Source organism: Pinus tabuliformis, chromosome 5_2 (assembly GCF_031772625.1).
Source record: "Pinus tabuliformis cultivar Carrire ecotype Pingquan chromosome 5_2, CPIR1, whole genome shotgun sequence".
NCBI lineage: Eukaryota > Viridiplantae > Streptophyta > Pinopsida > Pinales > Pinaceae > Pinus > Pinus tabuliformis.
This window is the reverse complement of record NC_142306.1, coordinates 1,078,920,012-1,078,929,052: the sequence shown is the minus strand read 5'-3', so window position 1 is coordinate 1,078,929,052 and position 9,041 is coordinate 1,078,920,012.

The window sequence follows — 9,041 nt, the reverse complement described above, 5'->3', positions numbered from 1 at the left end:
TAATAAATAAGCACCATAAAGCCATTGCAGACTTGGTATAGATGGTGCTTGTAAGAGGATTTCCATAATTTTTGATGCTATATGTGGATAGCCGTGGGGTCTTGTGGTGTCCACCTCCAGCCGAGCATGGGAAATTCAGAATTGAAACACAATGTATCTAAAATATATGCACTGTAATAGAATGGGGGAACTATCCTTTCAGATATGGAAGTCTTATTCCTAAACTCAAGAACAACTTTGGCTAGTTTATCTGAGAGAATAGTGGCCCAATCCATTATTATACTGTGGCATGCAGCTTCCATTAAGGGGACCACTTCTATAGTGAAATTAGCAGAGTCATGCAATCCCCATAATCTACACATCATTATTCCAGCGTAGCAATAAGGAGAAGCCAGGGAATCAACTGAGTACTTACCGGAAGACTCATGTTTGTGCTTCGCCGGGTTTTGTCTCCAATCCCGGATGGGTTCGGATTCAACTTCATTCTCATTTGTGAATCTCTCCAGGAACGCCTTATTGTATATCTTCTTTGGCTCAGACAAATGATACATTTTCCTCAGATCATCTGCTTGGAATGACCCGAAAATTCTCCTGTCTCTGGTGCTGAGGGTTCTATCCATGATTGGGATTTCTTCAATTGCCCATCGCACTACATCTGTGTATGGGAGAATTTGTTCCCTAGCTGCTATCCGGTGAAGGAAGGAGTCAGCTAAGTCCTTGAGAGTACCTTCAGATTTCCGAGTAGAATCTGCAGTAGCTTCTATTCCTGTCACTTTAGGTTCTTAGATCTCGATCAGGTTATATGTGCTCTGCCAAGACCAGAACATGTGGTATCCGAGATTAATCCTTTCTTTTTGTCAGTGGCAACTTGTCCTGCAGCTGGCGCAGCAGAAGCACCTGTGATCTTCTTGGACTTCTTCCCCATTTTGCTTGAGCTTTCTCCTTGGGATGAATTCTGCACAGAGGCGAAAATAAACGTAACACGGAGAATTGCAATGAAAAAATTGAAAGTAATGAGCTATAGTGACTGATGCGTAATAAGGGATTAGCTTTTAAAATGGGCGCAGATACAATCCATGGGAGGATTTTAGGACTTACGATCACATTAAATGGCCGTTTAAAACCTGCCAATCTTAAATGCCCATTATATCATTAATCGGCCGAATGATTCATTTAAGCGTGCTGTAGATGTTTTGGCGGTTGAGCGCAGGTGAATCATTGTTGGGCGGATCAAACCTTTAATATGAATAAATCGTGATATCCCTTTATTCCAACGGTTTTTTGAAATCTGCGCTTTATCGCAATCGGCGATCGGGGCAAACTTAAATCCTTTATATTGGCATCTTTTTAAAACCCCGATAGCCGATAGCGATATCGCATCACATCGGGAGTATTGGGACCATATGAGATATGTATTATATATCGCCGATCGCCGATATCGCATCGCATCGGGGCCAAAGGCATGGGGCGCTTTAAAATGTGCATAGAGTATTGCCGATAGCCGATAGCGATATCGCATCGACGGAGACCAATGTGCCACTTATTTATATGCCTTATGTCATTGCAATATGTGATCTTGCGATCGCTTTATCGCAATGATAAAGATTGATTTATTTGATAACAATGGGTTTTTCCGAAAAGGGTTTTATAATGTTTTTTATTTGGTTTTCGTACCTTTTTCAAATAATGCAATATTGATACCAATCAATTCTAAAGGGACCCATTTCATATAATAATTTTTTTTGAATAAAATGATAAGAAATGGGTGGTTGTTGTAGAGCACAACAATTGGCGATTCGCTGGAAGAAACAGTTATCTCTGAAAAGTATAGAAATACTTAAACTTTTTCAAAATAGAGTTCTAATCAAAAGGGAAAAATCTAATATAACTAGGTATAAATGCATTCCGAGTGAATTGAAATTATTTTGTTAATTTCCTCTCTTTTTAAAGATAATAGAAACATTCTAAGTTTTAAATAAGCCTTTATTGGTTTATAATGATAAAACAGAAAACCTTTCCAAATCAGCTTTTATAATGAACTCGTCTGTCATAGGTAGAGCCTCTGCTGCCAGCAAACGTTCATAGTTTCGACAGGGATACCTTTTAACCAAGTTATTTCCCATTGTCCCATCCAATTTAAGAGTGTGATTAACAGCATGAATTCAAAATATGTTTTCATTTTTTGTATTTCTTTCTTTTCCTGTTATTGATAAGATAAAAAGCCATTGTCCTGGTTTGGTGGCCAGCTATTGACAATGCCATTCACTGGTAGTAATCTAACCAAACAAGCTGGCTCGTGATGAGACCCCTTGTCTTAAAATTGCTAAGCCATTACCCTGTTATGGTATGCAGTATTGGTAATGTCGGTTAAACTATTTCCCTATGATCATGGTAAGCAGGCTTGTAATAAGACCTCTTATCTTTTTATATCAAAATATTTTTAGAATTACACTCTCAGTAATCATACACTTTGGTGAATGGGATGGACAATTTTGTCTTTTAAGAGTAGATGGATGACAGGGCAAGAGTTAGAGATGCTGAAGTTGGATTGGCTTCTATCTTAATATTGATAACCTTTTATGACCAATTTAAAAACAGAAAATGATTTATAATACTTTTAAACTTTGAGAGGTGTTCACAAAACTTGAAGTGTGGTTTCAGAATACAATGATACCTAGTTTCCTAGAAATTATCCCTTTTGGTTAAGACTTCTATTATTTTAAAAGAAAATATCATTCTACCTTTATGGATTAAGTTTTCAAACACAGCAAAGGTCAATAGAGGATACCTTACAACATTATTTTCTAAAAATCCTACAAACTACAAAACTCTATCAAGCTAAAAGGAGAAGGGGTTACCTCCTCAATTAAAGAATTTCTTTAAGATAAGGCCATTAACAGGGAGAGAATCTCTCAAACCTGATAAATCTTGCAACATGAAGGTTGAATGGCCTATCTTCTCACAGATCTGAAATGGTCCAAGCCACATCTTCTGGAACTTGGTGTGTTTTCCCTTGTCCTCATGGGCTTTGTCCCATTTCAGAACTAAATCACCGACTTGAAATTGTTTTGAACCGGATGAGACTGAATCAAAAGCTGCCTTGATGATTTGCTGATGTTTGGCATGAATAACCTTGGCTTTTTCTCTTTCCTCTTCTAATTTTAGAATTTGATCATGTCTAAACTGAATAGAAGAGGAAGGACTTTCCTCAATGAATTGAATTAGGGCTAGAGAAGGAAGAACAAGATTTGTGGGCAGTACTGCTTCTTTTCCATACACAAGGTTGAATGGGGAAGAACCTATAGAAGCTTTCTGTGTTATCCTATCAGCCCATAATGCAAACATTAAGGATTTGTGCCAGTTTTTATGATTCTGTTCGATAGTTCGCTTAATGATTTTGATCAGATTCTTATTAGTAGACTCTGCTAAACCATTACCCTGGGGATAGTAATTAGTAGAATATTTCAATTTAAATCCTCTTTTAATAGCGAAATCAAACATAGCATTACCTGAGAAATAAGATGCATTATAAAAAACAAGAGCATTTGGGACACCAAACCTGGTAATGATGAATTGATCTATGAACTCAATGATTGCTTCAGAATTTGTTGTCTTCAAAGGAATTGCCTCCACCCACTTAGTAAAATAATCGGTAGCAGTAAGGATATACTTATGCTGTTTGGAAGATGGTGGAGTAATTTCCCCAATGATGTCCAATCCCCATTGCTCAAATGGTTGTTCAATGTTGACTGGTTGCAGAGGGAAAGCTGGTTTACGTTGTCTTCCACTAGAAGTTTGACAATTGAGGCATTTCCTTACATATTCGTGGGCATCTCTAAACAGAGTGGGCCAATAGTATCCAGCATGAATAATTTTATGAGTTGTTGTGTCAGCTCCAAAATGTCCTCCTGCTGGTCCATCATGTAACTCATGCAAAACCTTTTGGGCTTCAGGTTTCTCAAGGCATATTAATAAAATGGAATCATAATTCTGCTTAAAAAGCACATCATCAATAATTGTAAAATTCTTTGCTTTTAACCTAATGGCCCTTTTGTTTTTGTAAGACAGGTTTGGAGGTGCATAACCATTCTTTAAATAAAAGATTAAATCTGCATATTGAGATTCAGAATCAGTAACACTTATCTGGTTGATTTCTTCAGTTTGATCTGTATCGCTTGATTCTGGAATGTTGGATGCTCCTGCCAATATCCTGCAAAAACCTTGGCCCCTAACAATCTTTGCTGGCTTAATTTCTAAGTCATATTCTTGAAGCGTTGTGACCCAGTTTGCTCTCTTTTCACCCAATTCTTTTTGGATTAATAATTGCCTAACAGCAGGGAAAGGAACTATAACCTTTGTATGGGTTTTCAAAAGGAAGGGTCTATAATGTTTGACTGCTTTAAATACAGCAAAGGCTTGTTTTTCTACTTCAGAGTAATTCAATTCAGCACCCTGAAGATTTGAACTAAAAAATGAAATGGGTGCTTCCAATTTGTGATCGTTGAGCTGCGTGAGTACTGCTGCATAAGACGAGGTGGAGGCAATAGTGTATAATGTAAAATGATTAGAAAAATTGGGAGTATTTAAGGCTGGGGCATCGATTATTGATTGTTTGATTAAATCAAACGCTTCTTTCTCTGCTGGTCCCCACTTAAAAACTGAATTCTTCTTGATCATAGTTTGAATTGGCAAAACATTTTGAGAAAAATATGGAACAAACCTTTTAACAAAATTGATTTGGCCTAAAAATGACTGCATGGATTTCTTATTGTGCGGGAAAGGGATTTCAGAGATTTCTTTGATCCGATCAGGATCAATATAAATGCCATGTTTAGACACAATAAAGCCTAAGATCTTTCCTTGGTCAAGAGCAAAGAAAGATTTTTTAGGGTTAAGAGAAATACCATATCTCTTGCAGCGTTGAAAGATTTGATTTAGGTCATGCAAATGATTGGACTTCTTTTTAGAGAATACAGTAATATCGTCTAGATAGACGACTACTGTTCTATTAATCATCCCTTTAAAAGCTGTATCCATCGCTCTTTGGAATGTTGCTCCTACATTAATAAGTCCGAAGGGCATCTTTTGAATATGTTCCCCATTTGGTTCTGAAAGTGGTTTTAAGCTGGTCATCAGGATGGACCAAAACTTGGTTATATCCTGAGAAACCATCTAGAAAAGACATTAATTCAGAGCCTGCTACTGATTGGAGTATTTGCTCCATGGTAGGTAATGGGAAATTGTCTTTTAAGCTTGCTTTGTTCAAATTTCTGAAATCAATGCAAATCCGAATGTCGCCATTTTTCTTTCTGGCTGGCACCATATTGGAGACCCAGTTTGAGTGTCGGACTGGAAAAATAATCTTGGCTTTCAAGAGTTTGTTAAGTTCAGTCTTTATTTGACTCTCCAAACTTGGATGTATTTTTCTTAACTTCTGTTGAATTGGTTTCTGATTGGGAAGCACTGGAATGGTATGCTGGATAATGGATGTATCATAAGTCTTCAAATCATCATATTTCCAAGCAAAAACCTGTTTATTTTTCCTTAACAGTTTAATGAATGCTTCTTTCTCTTCCAAGGAAAGTCCTAATCCTAAATTAATATTTTGAGGAGCTTGCTCAGTACCTAGATTTATCAATTCAAACCTTAGGGTAGAGCTTTGGAGCTTTGCATTAGTTACAGGTTTAAACCTGTCTTTAATATCATAAAGATCCTCTAGCTTTACCACAGGCTTAGGAATTGAATTTTCCTGAGGTGTTTCTCTCATTTGAGAGTCATGCTCATTTTCCTCAATAATTTGATTATCATAGGACTTTTCAGAAGTTAAAAATTGTAAAATATCCTCATCATGATTGAACACTCTCCAATTAGTGACATTGTCAGGAATTGAAGGCCTAAAAAGCAATTCTACTGAAAATCTATCCGGGCTGTAGTCCTCAGAAGGTAGGAGTTTAGAAGCTACATTGGCTAGCAGGTCGGCTGCCGAGTTCTGAGATCTAGGGATGGCGGAAATATTGAATGCCAAAAAGTGTGAAGTGAGTTCTTGTACTAGCGATTGATAATGTTTAAGATGATTGGAAAGACAATGGATTGTATTTCTCACCTGTTTGATAATAATTTCAGAATCGCCGAATACTTTTAAATATTGTACTTTAAGGCCGATCGCTTTATACAATCCCTGGACTAGGGCTTCATATTCAGTTGTATTGTTTGTACATTCAAATTCCAGCCTACAAGACAACATTGTTTTTTCTCCTAGTGGGCTAACCAAAATACATCCTGCTCCTGAGCCCTCACTAGATTTGGACCCATCGAAATATAATGACCAAAATAAGGAAGTATTAACAATTTTATTTACAGACTTCTCAGTATCATTGAAACATCTAGACTTATTTGTTTGTGAAAAATTCTCAATTTGAGATGAAAAATGATTGACTGAAAAAGGGGATGACTGGGCAGTAAAGTTACCAAAGAATGACTCAGATGCATAATTCCCCAAAATGTTGTTATTAAATGCTACAGGTTGGTTTTCTTGCTCAAATTCAGTGACTGTATGGGTCATATGTTTTTCTCGATCAATCCTTATTTGATTTGGATTACCCTTATAGGGAAGCCACATATGTGACCAATCAGTAGAAATATATCCATGTAGTTTTTCAGACCAATCCCTGCTCAAGATTAAACCGTAAAATTCAGGTATATCGGCTATCAGGATATCAATCCTTTGTACTACTCTGGGATCAGCAGATAACCTGATAGTTACAGAATTAATCTCTCCCACAACCTGTACTTTGGTCCTATCCAACTGCACAATATGAATAGCAGACTTCTGGGGTTCAATGTTCAGTTTGGAACAAACTGAGGCTGGCATTATGTTAGAATATGCCCTTGAGTCAATCAAACAGTTGTGTAGGTTCCTGTTGTAAATCTCATAGGTCAGAAGGAAGGGTGGAGTATGGGAATTTGATCTATCTCCAATCAGAACTGAATCGGTAGCTTCAACCATACCGGGAGGAGGTTGGCCTGAATCATTAGCAGCTTTTGCACTGGGAAGAGGTGTAGAAGGAACAACATTCAGTTCTTTGAGAAGCAATTTCTGTTGATGTTTTAATTTACTAAGTTCAAACATAGTAATGTTTGCTTTAGTTTTCTTCATGTCATCGACAATGTTGTATTCCATTGAATCTGATACCACTAATGTTTTAGATATTGAAGGAGTATTAGAAGTTGAAGGCTGGTTTTGGGGAACTGCTGCAGGTGATTTCTTTGCAGGTATTTTTTCTTTGGTTGTAGCAGCACCAGCACTCCTTTTCTTTGATGTTACCTGAACAAGTTCGGAAGTACTTTTACTCCTAGTAGTGACCGGGAATGCTTCCTCTTCATTATCGGTATCGGAGTTGGGGAGTATAAAATCCCACATTCCATGACATTCTACTACTTCTTCTTCATCGCTAGTTGGTGAAATCGTTTCCTCTTCCTCTTCTTCTTGCTCTGAATCAGCATTAGATATGACATTTGGTGGCTTTGATTCATTTTTCTTAAAAGTCCTAAAGGGTCTTTTAGTTGAGGTCTCGGCTACCTATTTCTTTATTTCAACCATTTCATTTGATAAAGTTTTTAGGACTTTTTGCAAACCCTCCATGTCATAGGGGTCTTTTGAGGTTTTCTTTCTTGAGTCATCTTTAAAAGAGACTTTTTTGGCTTTTCTGTCTTCCAGGGCAACTTTCTTTTCTAGAGCATTGATACGTTTCTCCACAGCAAGTGCTTCTCTCATGTTTTCGGCTAAGGTAGGTTTCCCAACCCTATCTACAAAAATGGCTATATTGGCAGGGAGGGCGGTTATATACCATTCGCTTCGAATTTGTTCACTTGGTTTGGAGGCTGTCGGGATTTTGTTCAGGAGTTTATTGAATTGAGCATTAAATTCCTTAATTGGTTCCCTATTCTCTATCCTAAGATTGGAGAGGTCGTTTATTAGGGTAGCCAAAGACCTATCATCTCCATATTTGGTAAGAAACTACTCTTGGCAAGTGTTCCAACTGGTAATGGAACCAGAGGGTAGGGAAAAATACCAGGATCTTGCTGATCCCTGCAAGGTGTAAGGAAAAAGTCTAACAACAACATCTTGTTCTGTTACTCCTTTCAAGTTGACTGCCAACATGAAATTATTAATGTGTTCCTCAGCCTGGGTCCCATCATCTGGATTAAACTTGGGTAGCCATTTTTCAGGAGCATCTGGTAATGGATGCAATGGTGCAGGCATATTGACTGCACCAGGTCTGGTCCATGGATCTGCCATTATAATAGCAGTAGCGGTTGGTACTACTGTTGGGACTCCAGATGTCTGGGAAGGAAATAATGTTGAGGAGTGAGCAGGTTGGGATGCTGAAGCTCCTAATCCCTGGTGAACAACAATATGTAATGGGGGAGTGGATGGTTGACTTTGCAGAGGAGAAGATGCAATGGAGGATGTGGATGAAAGCTCTTCACTGTCAGATCCTTCAGTATATTTCTTCGCCTTTTTCCTTTTGGGTAAAGGGAACTCAGTGGGTTCAATACTGAGCTTTTCGCTCTGAAGTCTGGTGAGAGGGTGAGGTAAATTGAACTGCGAAGTCGCACTGCTTTGTGATACCTCAGATTTCTGTGGTGAAATCTAGAAGCTCTGAAGTTTGTGGATAAGAGACTAGACTTCAGGTGATTCAAGACTTAATTATTCTGGAGTATGATGGGTTTGAGCAGTGGTAGTTGATTCCTCTTTTTCTTGTTTGGATACTGGAGAACCAACATGTGAATGAGAAGTTTGAGGGGAATCGGAGGGAGATTTACTCTTAGAATGGCTTATAGATTTTGGTTTATGTGCCATTCACAGTCAGGCCCTCCTTCTAGCGCAAAAAATGTTGATGCCTCGAAAATCGCTGCAACAACATTGGGGATAACCACCCGGTCCGGACCTTAGTACAACTCCTTTTCCGTTTGGAATGGTGGCTCCGACTGGGGATAATGGGACCAGTTTCCCAAAAGTGGATAAACGGGGTGAATGG